At 32.2% G+C, this 25,313-nt stretch overlaps 1 protein-coding gene across 2 annotated transcripts in view; it reads right to left on the bottom strand.

Annotated features, from left to right (window-relative positions):
* LOC130898303 (frizzled-2) overlaps window positions 1–25,313 on the bottom strand; it is a 406,267-nt gene that overhangs the window by 328,289 nt on the left and 52,665 nt on the right. Inside the window, exon 1 of one of the 2 annotated variants that reach the window (XM_057807496.1) lies at window positions 24,231–24,567. The exons of the other annotated variant lie outside the window; for it this stretch is intronic. The gene's annotated coding sequence lies outside the window, so the exon portion shown is untranslated. Of the gene's footprint in view, window positions 1–24,230; window positions 24,568–25,313 lie in introns of those variants that run through there. 2 annotated transcript variants of the gene reach the window in all.

Below are 25,313 nucleotides of genomic sequence, written 5' to 3'. Positions count from 1 at the left end.
TGAGAAAAAGTTATTACTTTTTGGCTGCTACAAACGTTCAAAAAATAGTAAGAATCGCGCAGAAAACGTTAGAAATGTTTAATAGTGGTGCACATGGTATTCTTTAGAGGTGACGAAACATAGATATTCCTCCTGAGATCTTCTTAAGACGCTGAGCTCCAGCTTTCTTACCATTCTTTGATGGTCTGCCTAGTGGTTTACGTTTGTTTGGTTTCTGGTTTTTTGTCTATTTTTCATGTGAAAAAAAATTACCTGAATTGGCCATGGGTTATTTCTGGTTATTCTTTAGCCTAAAGAACGATGGATGAGATGGAAGCTTCATTTGACATTGATGTTGATTACTTCGAACTAAAACGAAATAAAATCTTTTTACTTGTAAGATTTTCAATTTTTTGTTTGTCAAAATATATAAAGGGGCTCTATTATTACTTAATATTACTACTTCTTCGGCTCTATTCCTATTTTCATAGTTTCACAGTGGTCTATTCAAATTAGAGCTTTTACTGTAAAAGACTTGAATATTAAAATAATCAGATAATATAAAGAAAACTGAAACGATTGTTCCCTTCCAAGGAAAGTATTTAAAATACTAAATAGATTTTTGAATATACTCTATCCTAATTAAAAAATTATACTTGAATGTAGAACGAATTTTGAGAAAGTATATATCAAAGTTCTTTGTGATTTTTTACGATCTATCGGAGCGAGCCCGACGCTGTTAGTGTCGACATCGTCGGCGTCTCTTTAGAGTCGTTTTATGTAATAACGCCGCTGTATTGCGTAGCGGAACACCGGGTCTTACAAGTGCCAATGTAAGTGAAATGAAAAGAGTATAGGCTTTCTAAGTGCCTCTACTCTTGTCACAGTTCAAAGGATTTTTTGCGAGGCAATAACAAAAAGATGTTTGCGATTTTCAAAGCTACTTTTAATGTTTGTCAGTATTCTCTGTATGTGGGGTATGAGCAACAACAAAAATACCACGAAGAAAGCTTTTTTTCATTTATTGTTGAAAATTTTCTAGAGATGGATTAGCCTAGTTTTTATGTTGAGTTTCTTCTGAGAGGCACCGTATGAAATCCTTTTTTATGCGAATGCTTTGTTATGCACTTGTTTGATGAAAACGTACATTTTTTTCATTGCAATAACTGGAGATAGTCAACATAGCTCCTTATACATACTGACCGACATGTTTTTTTATGAATCTTGAAAATGTAACATTCAAATGATGATACTTTGTTTAATTTTCCAATTTACTATAACAAATAGATGTTGAACGAAGGTTCCAGTTTTGGGCTTTTATTCAAGGAGAATAGACATTGCAAATGCATTCCCCTCACCTAACTTAACCTAACCTAAACGAAGTTTACACCTAACCTCGTATGTCGCAAAAGTTTTCAGAAAAAAATTATGGTACAATTTTGAAACAACGGAATAATGTTACCCATTCATTTATTCATCACTTTTTTGTTTTAACATTTAGTTAACATAAACACAATTTAAATTATACTTGGAAGGCCATTTTTTTCAATTCTGGACGGTGTTATCAATTTCGCGAGTTTTTTTAAATATTCTAATTCTCTAATTCTAATTATCGGCTTCCCAACCCTTATCATACACTTTTCTACTCAATATCGCCAAAAACTCTTCAAGAGAGCGAGCCTGCGGAACCTATGTTTGAGCCTCTAAACAATCTCTGGTTTTTCTGACCAGACTAAATTCGACCAAAGTATTATTTCGTCATTGGGATGATGTGTACTAATGAAATAAACCAATTTCGGAGAACATCTCTTTTTATTAATATGTGTATCTAACGCCTCACTCCTCATGTGCCCAATATAAGGACGTGAAATGTCTGCTTCGGATCATACCAGATTAAAACCTACTTAAACTTAAAATTCGTTTTAAATTTATATTTCACGTCATTGGGGCAATTACCTATGTCATACGTGTAGGATCCATCATTGCCTTCAATTTCTGAATGTGATGTAAAGTGCCGTCTTCTTAATGCATATCGGCTACTGATCTTCAGTATATTTTGGACTTTTCTTACTTTTCGGATATTTAACTCCCTTTCTTTTCAGTTCTCGACTGATATTCGGGAAACCTGAAATAGGGCGAACCAATCTTTGAGTTGATGTTACACCGTCCACTTGTTGGAAGGTTTAAGCACGGTTTTCCTTGTTCACATTCACTAATTGTGTTATTAATGGTGGAAAGTACCATATTAAGCTCCCTAAATATATTTATGTCAGTTTTTGATAACCGTTCAACTTAAAATTATAAAATCTATGTTTTCTACTAGATTCTAATTTATAAAGAATTGCATTCTAGGCAACGAATTTGTTCGGAAAACTTTTCTTACACATGTTAACATATGCCCACACAACTATCGATGGTGTAGAGATTTTAATCCAAATTTCGTTATTAAAAATAGAGATCTGAAATCATATTAAACTATTATATGCTATGGGATTCACAAGAATTTACAAGAGGAAAAAGATATTTGAAAATTAGTTTTTTTAATAATTTTTGGAAGAAAGATAATAAAATTTGAGGTTTCGACTTTTCTTTAAGTCTTTATTAAAATATGATATTGACACTGACAATTTGTATATTTATATTAATCAATAGATCACCTACATCATGAACATCAAAATAAGAATAAAATCAAAATAGAAAATTAATTTTTCTTAGTTCTTACATCTCAAATATTTAGCAGTACTTAATCAATCAAATTATTTGTAGTTTTATTAGAAAGAAAATGATTATCTGGAAAAAATGATAAACAACATATTCAAGAAAAGAATAAACAGATACTACAATCAATTAAAAAACAGAACAGAAAAGAAACATCAAAACATTTTTCCTTACCATATGTACAAGGACTTTCCCAACAATTATCGAATTATTCCAATAAATATGATATTAGTTTGAGTCATAAAGGATATAATACACTATCCAAATATTTTACTAAATTAAAATATAAAACAACTAAAAAGAAAACAAGTTATATTATATATCAAGTGCCTTGTACTAATTGTGATGCTGCCTATATAGGGCAGACATCTCAGTATTTAGAAAATAGACTAAGAGGTCATCAATACGATAAAAAAAATAAAATTGTGTTAACGAACTATGAAATATCGAAAAAACATAAATTCAATTATAAAGATTCAAAAATTCTTGGAAAGGAATCTAATTCACGAAAAAGAGAATTTTTAGAAATAGTTCACATTCATAAAAAAAACGAAAAAGCTATAAAATTATAAAAAAAGACCTAAATAATTCGAGTAAAATCTATAGCTCTATTGTGTAAATTCTAATAAAACTACAAATAATTTAATTCATTACTGCTACATATTTGAAATGTAAGGACTAAGGAAAAATTAATTTTTCTTATTAGAACATTTTCTATTTTGATTTTATTCTTATTTAGATGTTCATGACGTAGGTGATCTATTATTTAATATAAATATACAAATTTTCAGTATCAATATCATATTTTAATAAAGTCTTAAAGAAAAGTCGAAACTTCAAATTTTATTATCTTTCTTCCAAAAATTAATAAAAAAACTAATTTTAAAACAGAAGAGACCTAAAATCCAAAACATTTAGATGCATTAATTGTTATATAATTATAATAATATTCAAGATTTTCGAACTAGTTCGAACAATAAAGTAATATGAAGATGCAAGGTTCACCTCTGCCTCCAAACATTAACTCCAGACTTGTTCTTGTGAGATTATTTAAATGAAAACGTTCCATCTTGAAAAATAATTACCAGGGAAGGACCTGAAGCTATAATACAGATCAGGTTAGAAATATTTTGATAATTATATGATAGTTATTTACGTAACTAGTTATGATATAGTACAACAAGTGTAATGTTTGCCAAAACAAACGGCGAGTTTTGCAAATTACGTGAGTTGAATAATATGGCTCATTTCATAACGTGTTAACCTAAAACGTTTTATCTAGTTCCGGGCTTTTATAATATTTAATAAAATCTTTAATTACAATGAAAATATTAATGTGGATTCAAACGTTATGGAAGCTGGTCTTGCTTTATTGTTACTATAGAGGCAAAGAACGATTTTTCAAAATAAGTCAAAACAAGTCATAAGTAATTACTTGAAATGTCTTCAGATAACGAATTAGACATTCCATTTAAAGTAAGACTGCAGTGGGTAATTTAATACCTAAGTATTAGTACACTATGCTTTTCGCTTGGTTGAAGAGACGGTCATCAGGATGTAGAAAGATATATAAAAGAAGCTGGAAACGAAATATTTCTATTTTAAAAAGTACGACTTAATTAATGATCATAATTTATCATTGAATAAATCTGTTCCTTAGGTCGCAATCTTAATAGGAATTGCGAGAGCCTGCAGGAAGGCTGAACTGATGTTTCTACGAGAAAGAGACTTATTTGATGAAGGTGCGTTTGTTAAAATTATAATTCCAGAAAGCAAAACACACGTTATTAGCGAATTTGTAGTCACTGCTGGAAATATCGCTTAACTTCCTCAAATGTATAGAAATATTATACCTCTTGCTGAAAAATACGTTATTTCTTGAGCGAAATTATAATGGAAAATGTAACATCCAACCTGTGGACATAAATACTATTGGAAAAATACCAGCAAATATTGATGAGTACCTGGGTCTACCTAATGTTAAGGATTCACATTGTTTCAGACGTTCGTCAGCTTCTCTCCTGGCAGACCCAGGAGAGGACATTCTGAAAATAAAGCAACACGGAGGAAGGAATTTCCAACAGTGTAACTGAAGGCTATGTTCAGAGTTCATTAGATTAGAAAATAAGAGAATAATTTCAGAAAACATTCCGGGCCAAGCCCCTAGCATACATGTAAATATCACAGCTTCAAATGAAATTAACATAAAACAAGAAGTTCGAGAGATATTCAACCAGAAAATGGACTCACTTTAAATAACCGTATCTTCAATAATATTGTTTTCAATGTTATTCTTTTTTACATAATTACTTTTCATAACTGATATATGATGATTATGAAAAATATGAAGTTTCCTAATGTCAAGGAGGAACTTAAAATGTCACATTTGATAACGAAATTAGATAAAATAAATAATATAATTAAATCAAATAGCAAACAAAGGGGTATATTGCAAGTTTTTAATTAATTGATTTTATATTATTTTTATTCTTCTTTTAAAATTCTGCATTAATCAATAATTATAAACCGAATAGAATATTTAGTGATTTGAAGGTTAAATTAAAAATTTAAATCCGGTATAAAGTTGTAAAATTTTTACGATTGTTTTCAAAAGACAAACCATTAAATTATGGCTACAAAAGTATCGGTAGTATTTCCATACAACGTTGAAAATCATCTGTGACAGTTGCAACAAGCTCTTTATAAAAATAAAGTCGCAACAATACCAATTCTTACCAAGACCTCACACCACACGGTAACTTTAAATCACTATAGTGAGTTTATGATGTAATTCTTATCAAATAGTTGCTGAAAAGCGTTAATTGTTCACTAATCTATTCAAATAGAGCTGAAACTTCATTGCTCAAAATCGAAACAACATTATTCAACATTATTATTTGCAACAAAAGTTACTGGAAACCGAATCTGAAGAAAATAAAAGTTCAAATCTAAGAAGTTGTTTCATTCGATTGATAGGGGCAATTCGAATTTTCTTCAACTATACGTCTCTCTTTCCTTCAATGTTTCCTACAATAACTGACCAACACATGCGTCATCTTCATAAACTGACTTTGAAATCATAGTAGTTCATAATTCAATGTCAAATCTTGCTTAGCACTAGTTATTCTGTAATGGCAGATAGAGCTTACTACTCAAGGATGTTGCTATTTAAAAATACAATGTTACTAGCTAAGTTCCTCTTGTTTTGAAGCATCTTAAAATATACAGAGTACATCGAAAACTGTCAGCTCTGCTCAATTTCCATCTGTTTATTATGAGGTACACATTCTTGAAAATAATTTGTAATAATTGTGTCTGTACTAGATTTATGCAAACTTTATTTGAGAGTTTGAATTTATTGTCTATTACACTATTATTCAAACACTTCGTTTACAAAGTTTTTCAATTTGCTAACACTAAATCAACGTAAGGAATCTATTTCCAATTACATATCGATTTTTTATATGAAATAGAAACCCACAATTCATCCTAAAACTCAACTCGTTCTCTCGAGTGCTGTGCAATAAAAAAAACGCAAAATATCAACGAGAAAAATGGTTTTTCTTAGTAAAACGGAAACCTACCGGAGAATAATTTATCACAGGGAAAACAAATTGATCAACAGTGATGTGTTTGGTTTTGAAAAGGAATGAAATGCATCAACGAAGGTATTTTCCGGAGTATTTTCGCAGTTTTCTTTACTTCGCTATTCATGAATAAATAACAAACTACGGATGGGTAAAGGAATCAAATATGCAATGACTCGTGGTGGATTCGTATCGGTATGTTGATTGATAGAATCCAACTGTCGGGATATATCAACTAAGAACGACAGTAGAGCGATGACAAATTAACATATTTGTTCAATTAATCTATAAGAGAACGAATCTCACCGTATTTTAAATAGATAGACGTAAATGATTAATTTCTTGATTGATTAATTACATTTCTATGTGATTTTTTCCTTTTCAGCGAAGTTATTTAGCTTGTTATGGTAATTCCACTATGCAGGGATAAGGTATTTTCATATGTTATAGAATTTATTTGATAAAAATATAACGTGCAGTGAAATATATTTGATCTACTCATATATATCCTCACTAGATCCAAGTGGGTTATATCACACTTTGATACGTGAACTTAATTAGAATCTTCAGTTGCCTTACGGGGGTCATCCCATGTAATGGGCTCAAAAAATCGATTTTTTTCATAAATTGCTTTCTTAACATGTCTAGAATACGGTAGTAAAGTGATTTTTGAAAACTCAAAGTCGTTTTAAAGATACAGCAGGTAGAAGAAAGAGCTGTTCGGAGCGTTGAGTTGGCAGTTGGGGTCCGGGCCTATTATACCTTTTATACAAATTTAGACAAGTTTTAACAGGCTTAAACATAAATTTCTAGAGGAACAGGAAGGCATACTCTATGGACCATGTATCGCCGATTGAGGGTAAGTTGAGATTTTCATAGTTTTAAATGGATTTGAAACTTTAAACGCGTTATTCTCAAAACTGTGTTTTTCAAACTTCCCTCCAATGTATCTCAAAAACGGCTTGACCGAATGAATTGAAATTTATAGGGCACACTAAACACACGTAAACGCATGGAATAATCTATTACCAACCGTAAATTTCCTAAATTTCGATTTGTTTTTAGCAAAAAACAAAAAAAATACGCAAAATTCGTAACTTTTATTTGAAATGTCTACCAAAAGTCCAATTTTTTGTATATTCATTTGATAATTGTCTATTTCGTGCATTTAGGCTTACAGATTAGAACGCCGTTTTTTATTTTTGTTTCAGATAAGTCAATCAGCCGGAATCGTGGAGGAAGTACGAGCTCATTTTTTCGAGGTGGGGGTGTTCAGAACTCTGTAACTCAAGTTCTACACAATATTTTTAGCTTAAAATTTATATTTATACTGTCGAAATATATGTTAAGAAATGATAATAAACTTAAAGCTCTATCTATTTACTGGTCGTAGAAAAAAAATCCTAAAAAATCCCTAAAAAACATGCCGTCACATGGGATGACCCACTTACGAGTGCAGTGATCAATATTCATAGTAAATTTATGGAAACTCTTCAATACAGCAGGAAACTATCAGAATATGATAACGAGTACAAAAAGGGTCAAAAATTTTGCGACAATACCACCTCCACTTATGAAACAGCCAAAAAGCGATACGCAAATCTCCACAACAGTACTGATGAGAACGACAAAAGCTAGAAATAGATAGAAAAGAGTTTTTCTCACTCAAATAATTCCAAGGTTCCCCATCTATAAGATTGGGAATTGGCTGGGTAAGAAAACTTTTCAGGAGTACACTTCTACAGAATTTTTGAAACTGAAAATACTGAACACACTGTTTACACTACTAAAAAAACTCCAACTTAGTTGTGATGACTCCATAGTCAACGGAACAGAACAGATACGTAAAACGTGAATATTGGTGTAGTGCTAGTTTAAACAGTGTTTTCAGTATGCATGTGCCATAGTGAAAATGTTAAAAATTGTATAGACAAAATAAATATAATTTTCTTGCATGGTAAGTAACAGTGTATCCATCACTATGTTGTAGACACCAAAATGCAGAAAAGTAGTAGAACTATCGAAATTCTCTACTGCCGAAAAAATTCAAGATGATGCCTGCACGAGAAAAGGTCATGACGTCCATATTTTGGGTTGTCGTAATCTTAGTAAATCACCTACAAAATGAAGCTACTATTTCATATGTTTATTATGCCAATTTAGTTCAAAATTTATGTGAGGCGATAAAAAAACAGCGGAGTTCAGTGATGTATGATCAAAGATAAGGAATCATTCGGATCTATAACCGTCACTTGTACAAATGAGAAGATACTGAATAGTATTTAGAGAAACTGCCCTATGTCAAATGATTCATCAAATCTAGACAAACTTGCAACATAACCACTATTTGTTCCTTAAGTATAATTAACTCTTGAATTGTTTGATATACAATTCATTTCAACTTACAATCAGGCTACGCGCAAACACTTCATATGTATTGAAATCACACAAAACTTTTCGTTTATGGAAATACAAAAACAAACTTTGCCATTTTCTTCGCAGACGCCATCGCCTCAAACTTCTCCCAGTTTCTAAGGACAGTTTTGCGTTTGTAAACCCGATGAAGGTAAGGGAAAGTGAACCGACAGCGGATATAGATTTTAAAAACCATATCAAAAGTAAAAAGCTGAATAAATCGCAATAATAAGCGTAAAGCATAATTGCAGAAAAAATTATTAAATCTAATTTAAGCGCATAATAACCTTCTACAAAAAAAATCACTTAGAAGCTAGTCTGAAAAATATTTAACGTAACTCACTCGCCAGTAATACTAAGTAGAACCTACTATCGACATTTTTCTTTTGACCGCGCATGTCGACGTATATTAACAAAATTGAAAAATATCTGTTGGTCATTCAATTCTTATGTTTGAAAAAAATATCGCACAGAGAAATCTAAGAGCGTTTGTATACCCTGTATGGTGACTCTTCTCGTTCGATAGTGACCAACAAAAAGTAATTTGACGAGTTTTAACAAGGTCACACCATGGATGTTGATGAACCATTTGAAAAGATCGCAAGGATCATATCCTGCATTAAATTTTGTGAGAAAATTGTCATTGCGGACCACAAATACAATCGTGAGACCAATTTAGACGCTTTTTAAACGTAATCCAATGAATTTTTTGTATAGTTTTGTGAGAGTAACCGAAACGTGGATCCTGTGGAGACCAAGAAACAGTCGAAACACCTATGAACGTGCTACAAAGAAAGCGAAGATCACAAGATGTGATTTTCATCGACTATCTGGAGAAGGGCAAAATAGTTGTGCTATGTCGTATTATGGACCTGATTCGAAGAAGAAAAAATAACCGAATCAGATGGAGAAAGAGGTTTTTCCAACATGATATCGTATTGGTTCACACCTTTGTGTTCACCAGGGCCAAATTGGTCGACTATGGCTACGACTAACTGCTTTAGATCTTTAGATTCAGCCCCGTTCTCTATTTCAAAATTTACAAAATTTATTCACTAGGCAGAAACGTTAAAGAAGTTGAAGCATCGTTGGATCAATCTTATCAAACTAAAAGGAAAAAAAAAAGGCGAATAAATCTTTACTTTTACACAATTTTCATTTTTCTCTTATAATATCACTGGCCGACAAACAGGTGAGAGATATTTTTAAAATGGAAATATCCGTCCAATAATAGAAAAAATATTTATTGAGCCCCAGCACGTACCACTTTTCAATAGCTTAATTATCCCTGTTTACATTACTAGGTAGGTAATTTTATAAAGGGGCTGTTAATATCGGTAAATTTTATGGCCGAAAAAATACCTGAACTCTATTAATCAGAATAATAAACATAAAAATAACATTAAAAATTAGTGTTTTATTGAATTTCATAGTAAGTAGTTATCTGTTCATAGTGAAAAAAGTGATTATAAAGACGAAAATGTCGAGTCAAACGCGCTGCAGTTGCAAAACAAATTTTGCTCTATTTGGAGAGAATTTATGGTGAAATCGCAAGCCAGGACATTTTCCCAAAATGTGAGAAAAGTCCATTTCAAATATTTTGGTACTTTAATTGGAGAACAAGACAATCAGTGGGCCCCCCATGCGTGCTGTGTTAGTTGTATCGTGTCATTGGTGCAGTCGATGAATGGGAAGAAAAAAAACATGTATTTTGTAATTCCAATAGTATAGCGGGAATCTACTAACCATTTTGACGACTGCTATTTCTGTCTAACAACAAAGACTGAAGGTTATTCTAAGAAAGGAATGCTCAAGATGGAGTATCCAAATTTGCCGTCTGCTATACGACCTGTTCTCCACAACGAAGATTTACCAGTACCGATTGCCCCTTTAGATCCGCAAAATATTGTTTTAGAAGATACTGAAGACGACGTATAATCAGGAAACTCCGCAGAACAATGCACCGACCCTATTTTTACCCCAAGTATCAGGTCCGGCGAGCCACATTTGATTGTTCAAAGTGAGTTGAATGATTTGGGGTTATCAAAGCAACATTCTGAACTTCTTACTTATTGCCCGTCTTAAGGAATGGAACTTGTTAGCCAAAGAGACAAAAATTACGACCTTTAGAAAAAGGAATGCTGCATTTTCTGCATTCTACAGTATGGAAAATTCGTTGTGTGCGTGTACGGATATTGACGGTCTAATGAAGGAACTTGATATTGAGCATAATCCCAGTGAGTGGCGTCTATCTATTGACTCGTCTAAATACAGTTTAAAAGTAGTGTTATTACACAATGGAAATTTAAAACCGTCTAAACAAGTTGCTTATTCTGTGAAGATGAAAGAAACTTATGAAAATATTCGCCTGCTTTTAGACAAAATTAACTACAAGTATAAGTGGCAGATACGTGGAGACCTGAAGGTGATTGGAATTTTAATGAGACTTCAGGGAGGTTTTACGAAACATTGCTGTTTTCTTTGTCTATGGGACAGTCGGGCAGTAGATCAACACTATATAAAAAAAATTGGCAAGCAAGAAGTGAGTTTCAACCTGGATCTCAAAACGTTAAGTTTATACCTCTTGTAGATCCCAAGAATGTCCTTCTGCCCCCCTACACATTAAACTTGGATTGAGGAAAAACTTTGTAAAGGCTATCGATAAAGATGGGGATGGATTCAAATATCTTAGAGAAGTCTTTCCCCAGTTGAATGATACCAAATTAAAGGAAGGTATTTTTTTGGGCCACAAATAAGAAAATTGCTGGACGCTGACAATTTTGCAATATAGCTCACCAAACAGAAACTTAGAATATGGAAGGCATTTGTTTGTGTAGTGAGGGGATTTTTGGGCAACAATATGGATTCAAACTACTAAGAGTTAGTTGATGAACTTCTAGACGCCTACAAATCTCTTGGTGCTCGAATGTGATTGAAAATTCATTTCCTCCTTTCCCATCTGACATTTTTTCCCGAAAATTTGAGAGCTGTCGGTGATGAGCAGGGTGAAAGGTTCCACCAAGATATCAGAACAATGGAAATTCGGTATCAAGGTCGATGGGATTCGGCGATGATGGGTGATTACTGTTGGTTTTTAAAAAGAGAAAGTGCAATCCCTCATAAGAGGAAAAAATAGAGCTAATTGATATTTAAAGTAGATTTTTTTTTGTTTTGTTTTGTTTTTAATAGATGTGAGGCATGTTTATCAGATGTAAACTATAAATATTGTCAATATATACGATTTAAAAAGCGTGAAATTATTTTTTTAATAAATATTAAATATTTTACCAATTAAAGTGGTATTTGTATAGGTTCATTTTATCACAATATGCTATTCATTTTTGTGTTACTACAAAAAAATATTTTTTTTTGTCGACCAGTGATTTATACATATATATCCATATGTATTTGGATTTGTCACATCTAACAGGGTTTTAACTATCTAATGTATTGAATATCTATATAAAACTTACGACTGTAGACGTGTAGAGTACATATGAAAGCTTTCTATTAATCGATAAACTTGTAAACAAAATCGTTATTTCTTTCTGATGATTTTTTGTATCAATAAATAAGGGATTAAGCATCAAGGTGCTTATAATTTCACAGTGATTCAACTGAATATTAGTGGAAAAAGTAAACTAAAAAGAAAGTAGATTTTCTGAACAAATATACGTATATCATAACAAATCTCAGTAGCGAATTAGTTTTGTAATAAAATGCTGTAAATTATGTTTTGATATGTATTGAAGTAAAGAATTCACCCTGCATATATTAATAATAACAACAGATAAGATAACAAGGTTTGTTAACATTTTTTATCTGTCGAAATGGATCATATGTTATATATATGTTATTTACGAATAATATCGATAGTTATATAAATAGATATACTTTCATAATCAGGTCTGGCCTTCGTACACATACGCACACATCTTGGATTCAAGATATAAAAAGGAATATTCGAATGATTCAAATAAAAATGATCAAATTGGCTAGAGAAAATCATTTCTCACTAATTTTCAAAATAATTAATGTTCAATAGAATAGTTTTCCATTTCTTACAATATAAATAATCATGAGATCTCCAAGAAAGAATTGAATATTATAATATTTACTTATTCAACTGATATATCCATTAATTTCCATGTTTCATTACTGTGTTTTGGTAATAAAGAAAGGTCGTAATGTACTTTAAAAATATGATGTAATATATATAAAGAAATATTATAATTTTTGTTGAAATTTCATTTGAATGAATAATCAAATTTAGAACAACGTCAACCTGTAGGTATTAGTATATAGTCCGATAATGACTTAAAGAACGGTTTGTAAATTAAGAAGAATATCTAAATTTTACAATAAAAACTCAAATACCAAGAAAAACGTTGCAAATACGACTCTATATAATTTTTTATCCATTCCCATCGATCATGGGACAGTTTGACTTACCAAATCACCAAAAATATAGAGTTATAACTATCCAAGAAAAATAAGGCATCTGGTAATTTTATACTTTCGTGGTCCCCTCGTTTTTTGGGTCTAGAAAATCGAAAAAACATCCGATTTCGATGAATTTTTAAAATCTTCGTTTTAACCGCGGATTTATGAGAAAAATATGGAAATAAAAAAAATTAAACCTTATATTGGTTAGGTTATGTTAGGGAGGGTGAACTAAAAATTCAGAATAAATGTTCTGATTTTTAAACAACCCCATTCCCCTTTCTCAAGAGACTCCTAATTCTCTTTAACAGTCAACCTTAGTAAGATACCATTTTTTTAATGGTGAAAATTTTCAATTTTTTAAAATTAACTTTTAATATTCTACACTTCATTACAATAAGTGATTTTGAGAATGTTTGCGTACATACAACTCTAATGATTACTTAATAAAAAAAGGTACAAACGATTATATGTAAGAAAAGATCAATTTTAGAGAAGTTTTTATTATTTTTAATTGTAACAACATCATAAATAAACATTTTTGTATAATTTTTTTTTCAATTTGTTTTTTTTTGTTTAGACTATGAAAAAATATAACAACTTAATTTAATTATTTGGAAAAAAGGTATTAACAATTATACGTGAATGAGTGCATTTTCATGAACATTTAAACCCCTAAAACCAATATAAATTTTCATTTTTTTATTCACATAATGTTTTTCGTAAATCCGACGTAAAAACGAAAATTTAAAAAAATCATCAAAATCGGATGATTTTTCGATTTTCTAGAGCCAAAAAACGAGGGGAGTGTGAAAGTATAAAATTACCAGGCAACAAATACGTGAAAAGTGGGCTTCAATCATGAAACTAGAGTTCTAGAAGACAAAACGAGACTGAATAATTCTTCCCAATTAAAAACAAAAATCCAGAATATCACGAGTAATACTTAAATGAATTGACAAACGACAAGTCTATAGATAACTCACTATAAAAGATGACTGAAAGATTAAAAAGGCCTATAATTTAGAATCTACCAATCAAAAATGACGGTATCTGAGCTAATAACAATCAACGAAAATAAATGGATTTACATTTAGTAAACACTTTTACAGCAACAACAATTTAAAATATAATACAAAATGAAGACAGCTTGGAAATAACCTATGCTACTCCAAATGACGTATCCACGATAATCAAAGAAAATATCATCCCAAAGGAAGCTCCGGATTTTAAATCAACAAAGGATTAAGTACTATATTTGAAAATGAAAATGTCTGCTCCGCCTTAGACCAAGTACACAGGATAATCGATGTCAGTCTGCTGCTCTGGTTTTTAGACGTAGCTCAAACATTTGGCACTTTGATATGACAGTCTTGAATACAAACAGAAGTAACAAAACAAAACTCAAATCAATGTGGGTGTACCACAAAGTATTGAGCTTGGACCGTTACTTAACGTCTTGTACACTAGTGACATCCCCAGAAAAAGACACCATTGCCACATTTACTGACGACACAGCCATCTTAGCTATTTATTGAGTCAAAAGATAGAGCATAACCTTAAACAATAATAAATCGGGAAGTATCAATTTCATAAATAAAAGAAGGAATAAGTATCAATCAAAATAGAAGACTAATGAGTACCACATGCAAATAAAGCGAAATATCTTGAGTTAGCACTAGATAGGGAGGAAAGCTCACATCCCAAAAAAAACGAGAAGAACTCAGTATCAAAAATCAGAAAATCTATCAAATCAAATAAATCGCTTATCTTCTTCTTCAGGTGCCATCTCCATTTTATGAAGTTTGGCGACAATTTCGGCACACTTATTTCTGTTTTGAGTGATGCGAATTAAATATGATACCAGTTCATACCAGTCCAATCGCATAGGTTTTTTAACCATGAATGTTGTCTGCAACCAGGTCCACATTTTCCTTCAATTTTTCCTTCTATTATTAATTCCAGTGTTACGGTATATGTGGTCCAGATAAGCAGCCTTTTTTCTGTTTACGTCTAAGCACTTCATCGTTAGGTATATGCTGAGTCCAAGGAAGATCCACATTTCAAAAGCCTCGAGTCTGTTCATGGTATCCACTTTTAATGTCCATGTATCTGCTCTATAGAAGGCTCAAGGCAAATGCTGCAAGAGAAGGCTTGAAAAACGTATAGAAATCTATAAAAATAATGAAGATGTATATGTAATTTGTTTCGATCTTATGAAAACACTTCCAGCCCCTGTTATTAGCACAGGAATATGTTATTACAAGCTTCAATTCTGGACATATTGCTTAGGTGTTCATAATATGAAAAATGAACATGTTTTTGTGGGATGAAACTATAACATCCAGAGGTCCCCAAGAAATAGCTTTCTGTCTATAGTATTCCTTAAAAAATATTGTAAAATGCAAACATCTTATAATGTACTCTGATCAATGTGGAGTGCAAAATAGGGATATCAAGATGGCTCTTTTCTGTCAGTTTATTGTTTCCAGTTCTACTGAATATGGTATTTATAAAATTGACCGCAAATTTTTTATGAGCGGACATTTATACATGTCGTGCGATCAGGATTTTGGTTTAGTGGAAAAACAGAAATGATTCCTTAAAAACAGGGGTCAGGTTGATTTCCTGCAGTTTTCGTTTTGCTGTCCACTGACTAATAGTCACTCCTCGCACCTCACAGAGCCGTCGTTGCGATTTCTTGATATTGTCGGCACAATAAAACGGTCATCACGAGCGATTGTAGATCGCCTTCTGCCTTTTCCGGATTTAGTGCCTTCTGGAATACTCTTCGAACCACTGCGCGGTTCATATCCAATTGTCAGCAACCGCTAGCAGACCAAGTTCATTTTAGATTAAACCAATAACTAAATTTACACTCAGATTAAAACATATTAAATTGTCCTTCAAACAGCATATTTCTTTTTTTAGTCTGAACAATAATTTAAAAAATCAATAGAGTTTAAGTGAAAGTTTACATGGGTCTAGTTAATTTTAATAGAAAGCTAATCACACCCAAATTATAAAACGATTATATCTATCCATAAGTCCATATAAATGAATGAAGAATCATTTTTCGAGCGAATTTGATTATAGGTATATGTTCATGTCACCATAAAAAAAAACTTAAAACATACCCCGAATAATTTCATAAAGTGAAATAATTTGAAGAAAAAAAATGAATTCACTTCATGTACAAGGCATTCAATCCTTTTGAATTTCCGTCTGTTCAATTTGTAAGGGCCTCGGCCGTAATCGAATTAGAATACAGCGAAATAAACTCAATTTTATAAGACATCTTGAGAGGAAATTGCGTTACAGTCTTTTATAATTTCCGATGCTCTTAAAACGTCTGTCCTAGTGATGCTGACGACGAAGCGTAGAAAAGGTAAATCAGTTACAATCGCATTATTAACATGAAAGAGCCTAACAAGTAGTGATTGAACAGTAAAGGTACTATTGAAGTAAGTGGTGTAAAAGGCAAAAGCGTTTTTTACATTACAAATCCCATTAAATTCAATTCTGTACACGAGGGGCGCCCAGAAAGTAAGTTTCCCTATTTAAACGAGGAGCATCATCATTTTTATCCGTCTGTCGTAGAATTCCTACCACCTATCAATAAAACCAACGTGTGGGAAACATTTTCAGCTTGTTGTCATCGCCAAAAAGCTAGACGGGAATTTCTTGAGATGCAGGAAGACGTAAAAATCGCTGGAATCAAGATCTAAGCTATAGGGTAGAGAAATCTGAGCTATGCGAAAAGCTTCTGTGCGTCGGGTCGTATGTAGACGAGTATTTTCATGAAGAAGCACAGTACTTGCAGTAAACATTATAATCCTATTGATTTGAATGCAATTTTCAAGAATGGCGTCATAAGAGATGAGAGCCATCCGACTGGCAATTTGGTTATATATTTATTTGCAGTAAAATCCAATTAAATTTTAGAATCAACTTTACAAGGAATATATCTGTATATTAGTAACAACCAATAACGTGTAGTTGTACAAGAAGAAGAAGATGAGTATTTGGTATCACTCTCTTTACAACCCATCATAATTCCATCAAATGATGACTCCAGTTCAGACGATTCTGACTACCATTATTATTTATAAACATACTTTGGAATTGAAATGTTCTTTTCTTTTGTTTTATTTGCAAAGAATTTATTTTCCCTTATGGTTTTTGCTTTGAAATTTCGTTTACCAGAAAAAAAACGAATGGAGTACAAAAAAAGAGCTCAGTTCACATCTGGTACTCTGTTTAAACCAAACTCCCTTACAAGCAGGTACAATTTACTCGTCTATTCACGTTTTATAATTTGATATTCAGTTTTAACAAGTTAACAAGGTATAATAATTTGAATTTTTCTCTAAATTGGACAAGTAGGACCACAATTAAGTGCATCTGTCTAAATAACGGCGTATAAAGGCGTCCAATTTAAAATGATTTAATTGCCTTTTAACGAATACTTTCTCGCATAAAATATACATAATTTATAATATACATAATAAAAATAATAAATGAGGTATTTACGCCTATGGTAAATCAAACAAAATAGTCGGCAAGGGTTTCGAACTAGTTTTTATGATCTGCAATTGATATTGGAAGAACTGAAGCAACATTAACATTTAATTTTGGGTGCATAAGGGAAATTTTATGTGGGATAAAGTTTTGTTTTACTTTACTAAATTGATGGTAGGCACATATTTATTAGAATAATTCACACATTTGAAAAAATCTGTTGATGTAAAGAATTTGCAGGTGCTTTATTATCTTTTCAATAGCAAATAAGGAATACGATCTTCGATATCTTTCAGCGTAAGTTTGTAGTTTGTTAGTTACTACTCTGGCTTCTTTATTTGAATTGTTCAATATCTACAGAATCGGAATGATCAACAGCATTTTGATCAAAATTATCGTCATCATGTTTTGATTAACTGTGTCAAGGACTTGAGCGTCAGTTAACGTTTGAGTGGTAGTTACTTCTTCATCATATGTTATATAATCGTCAAATTGAACTTCTACATTTTACAATTAGCTTCTCAATATATGCCCAGCGTAGGAGCTTCTTCTGAAGCTTCTTTTACCGTCGGAAATCCACAGCTTTCATACCAGTGGGAAATTGTAGTTTCAAATACACTCCTCCTAGCTTTGTCTTCCATTCTAATTGTATGCGAAACATTAACAGACAAAACATTATCCAATTTTCTGTATTTACTATTATTCCTGATGTTAAGGGTCGCAACTTAGATGTTGTATAGAAAGTGAACTTTCATCCAATACTTAGAACAAAACAAAAAAAATGAATGAAGTTCATCACAAATTTGTGCTCAGTTTGAAGATATGTCAAACGAGCTATTCCAAAATAAGTTTATCGAGTTCGAGATTTTAATCGTGCTAAACAAGCTTTAGAATTTTCAGCATCCAGAATTACAGAAAAAAATTCACTTGCTTCGTTTTTATCATGAAACAGACATCGAACACTGGAAAAGAAGGTAGATAGGAGCAAAACCAATTATTGGGACAATCTACAAGGGCTGAGATAGGCAAAGACTCTTCCGGGAAACTATAATCAGAGTAGATCTGCTGAATGTATCAACCTAAGTGAGAACAATCTACGAATACTAACAGGAGTTCTATCAGGGCACTGACGCCTCAACAAATACTTATGCAGATTTTATTGCACAGAGGACGAAACCTCTATCCACATTCTCCCGAAGTGTAAAACACTAAGAAAATCCAAAGCACTACACCTGAAAGCGATTGAGATAGAAGACGAAGATCTTTGGCAATTAAAGCCATTCCACATTCTAGACTTTTTGAAAGGAGTGGTGTTGATGGATCTGCTATATCGCAGCAAGAAAGGAGGACAAGATAGATCCTTTGGGTCGCAGTGTATACGAGACCCCAAATTAATACATACATACATACAAGAAGAAACTGGTCCTTGACGTAAAATATGGAGCCCGAAAAGAGAAAAATATTGTTCATAATTCATTGGAAGTTCATTACAAAATTAACCTTCCACCATTACATATAAAACTGGGCATAAGACCACTTAGGAAACATACTCGAATTAGAAATTATATGACTGAGCTAGAACTAAAGGCTTGGACAGCTTTCGTTACTGTGAAGCAGAATTTTCTTGGAAAGAGAGCGTATGCATCATGACTTACAAGTCATGAAAGAGTGCTACCAGAGGTTTTGGCATGCGAATATGATGCCTGATTACGTCATTTTCCAAAGTCTACACATTAAGGAAAATTATTAAATCGAAGTAATTCAGAACTCAATGATTAATATATTTAATGAAGTTTTTTGCATCCAATACACGTCAAAAAGTAACATACGAGGATGTATTAATATCTAATTAACCTAGACCAGTTCCACGCATAAACAAAATATTGCGTTACCATAACAACGAACAATAACTTATTAGAAGTGTCAGTGTAAAGTCAAAAAAGTAAACCAGAGATAAATTAAAAGAAAAAAGATGTCCACCGGAATTGTTAAAATCGAAAAATTCAAGTATCGAGCCATCATCAAGTACCTGTATTTAAGAAAATATGCTTAATACCCTTAGTGATCAATGTCCTTCGTATGCGACCGTGAAAAATTGGACTGTAAGCTTCAAAAGAGGTAAATTTTCCATTGAAGATGATAACCGATCGTGAAGGCCAGTTTCTGTGTCAGTCCCCGAAAATATCGATGCAGTTCATAACATGATTTTATCAGATCGTCGAATTGGGCTAAAGCGGATATTTGAAGCACTGAATATTCCATACGAACGCGTTCGATCCGTGCTCTATTTAAATACGATGTAATCTTCTTAAACCGAATTGTTACTATGAATGAGACTTGGGTACATTTCTACGATACAGAAACAAAGCAACAATCGATGGAATGGCGACACTCTGGTTCTCCAAGACCTAAAAAGTTTCGTGCCTAAAAATCTACTGGAAAAGTTCTTGCTTCAGTTTTTTGGGATTGCCATGTAGTAATCATGATTTATTTTTTGGATAAGGGTACAACAATAACTGGAGATTACTATTCGACATTACTGACCACTCTACGGGAAAAAATTAAAGAGAAAAGACGCGGAAAGCTATCCAAAGGTGTTTTGATTTTGCCCCTGCACACAAATCTCATGTTGCCATCCATGCAAAAAATTCGTGATTTAGGGTTTGAATTACTAGAATACCCCTCTTATTCACCAGATTTGGCTCCGTCCAATTATCATCTCTTTCCTCAACTGAAAAACAGTTTAAAAGGTCGTAAATTGTCTTCCAACGATGAAGTAATAAAAGCTGTGGAGGTTTGGTTTGCAGAGCAAGAAGAAACATTTTTTTAAAGGTGTAGAGACGTTGCAGGTTCGCTGTAATAAATTTATTCAATTAATAGAATATGTTGAGTAATAAAATATTTTGACATTGAAATTTTGAAAAAGCAGGCTAAGAATTTTTCAATATACCCTTGTATATGATCAGCAACAGCTAAAATTTCTTCGGCAATAGATAAAATGTAAACTAGTGCAATAGGAAGATAACAGTTTTTTCGTATATTTTCCTTGGACCCGCAAAGATCTACGTTGAAAATATTAGTCACTCTATACATTTTTGATATCCTATTAAGTGGTCGATGCAGGGGTGGATTCACCAGCAGCTTGTGTAGGCTGTATCCTACGACGGCAGATATCAGGGGAAGGCAAATTTTGGTAAAAAAATTGTATTTCGATTTACAAAGCTAAAAAAATAGTGTTCACTCTAAAAATTATACAGAAATAAACGAAATTTAAAAGATCCGCAGAAACGTTTTGTAATATTTTGTAATTAGACAAGACCCGGTTTCTTCACTTTCCACTAACTATTATTTCACGAAAATCAAAAATTCCGTTTCTTCACCTTCTAATCAATGAAACCTTCGAATAAATCGAGTTATTTGCCAAATAAGTTGTTAGGCAGTCACATAAATTAAAGAGTCTAGTAGAAACTTCACCTAAAATATTAAACAAAAGTGATTTGTTAATACTGCCCTGATATGTTAAAAGGCACTAACTCCAATTTTTTTCTAAATTCTTTTTTTAGCGTTTTCGAATCTGTATAAAAAATACACCTTTTTATGACATTAAAAAGCTCTAAATCCATTACAGTGATGAGTTATATTGAAATTTATATTGGCCCTAACTCCAGTTTGAGGTTCTTTTCTAGGAAAGAAGGCCCTATGTAACAAACAAATACTAAAAACACCCTAAATCCACAAAGAGTTGTACTTAGTGCCTTTTATCTTCAAGTTAACCGTGCTACCATGGAATTAGGGACTTCTTTCATCAAAGATGTCAATGTGAATGACTGTTTTTACCACAACCTAGCGGCTGAGTTATCAAACAACGCCATTGTTTCTCTATATTGTATGATTGTATCACACTATTATACCTATATTTGATAGTTATTTTGAATTGAAAATTAACACACAAGTTATCTGTGATGCTAAGCTTAAAATTTCAAGTATTATGGCAAGATGGTCAGGATTCACTCACGATAGCCACATTTCTGATAGCTCACAAATAAAAATGAGGTTTGAAGCTAGCGAAAAGGGTGAAGGTATACTGCTTGGAACTAATGTAAATCCCCTTTGCCCTTATCTTTTAATTCCATTTCCCAATCCATGTGGAGAGTAGGAAAATTGATATAATAAGTCACAATTCACAATATATGTCATGAAACCATGAAATAATCCAAGAGAATTATAAAATTTATAATGTTTGACAACAACAATATATTATAACACATAAAATATTATTTGCGTAACCTTTTATTGTTCGTATTGATTTTTTTTTTTATTTTTAATTCTAACTTTACAAATTTTATTTGTTTTTCAACTAAAGTATCTTTATTTTATGTTCTTCTACCCTCTGCCTTTCTAAAGCTTGCTTCTCTTTTGAATATTTGGTAGTAAGTTGGATATTCATCTTCTTCGCTCAAGTGGTGAGAATTTTTAGTTTTATCTTCTACTATAAAGATAAACTCGACCACGATTTCCATGAGAATGTTAATTTCAGAAATTTTTAGACCGTTTTCTTTTTCCTTTCGTGTCCATTGTCCATCATTTTCAATATAAACTATAATATTTAAACCAACACAACTTTCTTCAACTAGAGTTCAATAACGAATAGGCTCATTGTTTGAGTCTCTAGTCACCATATCTACTATTTTTAATGCTTCAAAATTCCTCCCAAAACATGAAAAATCCTCGAAACTAGGCAACTTGCGGTACCTCATGTTTCCCCCCACCTCGACATATCGAGCTCATATATATAATATCATATTTGACCTTTACTACTCGAATATCGTATTGAAAATTTGATCCTGAAAAATGTATTCGATCTATTGAAGAAAAACCCTAATTTTGACATATTATTCACAAAAATCGGAAAATGGGGAAATTTTAAATTTGGGGCACTTCTCGAATCTTGAAAGTAGTGACATATTCATGTTCAGGAGGGTCAAAAATCGACCCCCAGCCCCTCCTATGGCGAATTTCGACGGGGCTCCCGATTTCTAAAATTTTCTTTCGGCATCATTGCCCAACATACCAATTTTCATGCTTCTATCATTAATTTCCACTTTTTTGCAGTTTGCCACTGCACTATTACCAAAACACTTGCAAATAGAATTGCACGGACCGTTGTCACAAGCACAGATTCTAGGAAACCGTCAATATAATAGAAGATTGTTTATTTCGTTCCTTATTTTCCTTATTCAATTCATATACTATGGCTATATAGGTATCTTTCATGGTGTTACCATCAGTAGACTATTTGTTAAGTACATAATAAAGTGACGTATACTTATTAGTTAGTTCGGATTCAAACTATTTAGGGTGAAGAAACTGTAATTATTTATTCGACAATTAAACATTCTTGCTAAAGTTATGCGGCTAATAATTATTAATAATTAATAAATTAGTTGTTTATGTAAAGTCTTTTGCCTACAATATTTTTTTGCTACCGAAAATTTTATCAAAATACGGAAATTTCATAGTAATTTTAAAAGTGTGTAAAGTACGTACTTATTATATAGTTATTTATGCAAAAAGTGCGACGAGTAAGTGTTTCTACACGCGACGTGAATTGACAACACTTCGAGTGCAATAAACACTTTTTGCACGAGTTACATACAATATTTTTCCTACGTACGTTGAATTTTCGATTGACATTTCTAGAACTGCAGAGTTGCATTATCCAAATCATAGTAGTCGTGATCGCGTATGTTTGAGGCATTTACGTTTGTGTTTATTAATTGGAATCATATGAGATTTTAGAAAAAAATGCATTTATAGTAATGTAGTACATAATAAATTTGATAATAAAATAAAATCCGCAATTCTTTGAAACGTTTTACAATCTTACATAAAAAGGACTAAATATTTCGCTCATTTAATGTTTATGTTTGTCTTGATCACAAACCTCTGTACTATAATGACAGATAAGTGTAATAAAGATCCACTTTTTCCAGTGAATATACTTCAATAAAATTGTATTAATAGCGTCTAAACTAGTTAGTTATGGAACAAGTGTGTAAAGTAGCATTTTTACGACGAATGTGAATATGGTCGAAAAAAGGACTTCACACACGAATTGCATACAATATTTTTTCTACTAACGAAAATTACATAAAAATGCCAAAGTTTGATGGTAATTTTTTTACGCACAATTGCGTAAATGTTTCGCACTCTAAAGTATGTCTAAAGTACTTTCTTTACGCACGGTATTAGAAAAATTATTTATTTTATTGTTGTTGAACTGTGACTGTGATAGAAAATATGTATTATTGTTTTAAAGCATAATTTATCTTAGTTCAAATGTATTATATGATCGAAATTATCTTGAATAATATCTTTCAACAATTATTTACATATTTCTAAACATTTTTGGTTATCATTCCGTGGTATTTAAACGAAAATTACATAATACATTTTGTGATGTATCGAGTCTTTTAGCAACATACAATAATTTCGATACATTCATATCAGAATTTATTTAATAAAATCACATCAATAGCCTAACTGTGGATCTGTACAATTTCATACCTGTTTATGCTACCAAATACAACGTTCGGAAGCTCTGATAAGATAACCAAATAGAGATTAACTCTAACGCACAGTATACACTATATACAGTACGTATATATGTGTATAAATAGAATAAAATTGCAATGTTTTCATCGAACAGTCAAACTTTAAAAACTCACAGTTCACTTAACCGCAGAAGCACATAACGAGCGTTATTACAGATACACTTCTAAAATCGCTTCGAATGATATTTTAAATGGATTTCAAATGGATTCCAGTAGATTTAGAAGTTTCGATAAAGCGTTGATAAAACGCGACTGATAGTGACTCGGAATCGTCAGACAGTAGACTGAATATTCCCCGAAGGACTCGATATATTTTATCATGCGATAAGAGCCCTCAAGCGCTGCTGTGCGCGACGCATTCTAAGAGGCGCGTCGCGACGCATCGCCAATTCCGTTTCGCGTTCGAGATGCAATTGTTTAACTTATAGGGTGATTCCTTAGTTGAGTATAGAAACTTCTACAAATTAAAACCGCAACTAAACAAACTCTTAACTTAGATCGACTTATTTGAAGAATGTCTTGTTGTTGATGAAACGAGAAACACACATACCAAAATATCAAATTCTTGTGAACGAAACAGTTGTAGCTGAAAATCAACTCTAAAATTAGCAAAAATTCCCAGTTCCGTACCACCTGCACAAAATTTAATCACCATATCTTCCAACAGCATGTTTCAAGTTTTTAGTTTTGTATTTTTTTGGTAGCCATCAACAACAGCAACCAATATAAAAGCTGAACTAAATTCTACTCTGGGTGAGACTGATCCTTCGTTATCAACAGTAAAATATTGGGTGTCAGAGTTTAAACGAGGCCGTATGATCTGCGAAAACCAGCATCTCAGTTGTCCAACAAATGAAGTGTCGAATCTAGAAATGTTGAAAAAATCTACAAAGTGGTACTATATAATTGTTGACTGAAAGTGCGGGAGCTAGCAGACATAGTAGGCATTTGAAAAAGAGTGGTACATTGCTGTCCGCAAGATGGATGCAGTGTTTGCTCACAATGGAACAAAAGCGTCGTGAAAATCAAGATGTTT

The sequence above is a fragment of the Diorhabda carinulata genome, chromosome 9 (genome assembly GCF_026250575.1).
Source record: "Diorhabda carinulata isolate Delta chromosome 9, icDioCari1.1, whole genome shotgun sequence".
In the NCBI taxonomy this organism is placed as follows: domain Eukaryota; kingdom Metazoa; phylum Arthropoda; class Insecta; order Coleoptera; family Chrysomelidae; genus Diorhabda; species Diorhabda carinulata.
The sequence above is the reverse complement of the archived record's forward strand: the minus strand, read 5'-3'. Positions and strand labels throughout refer to the sequence as shown.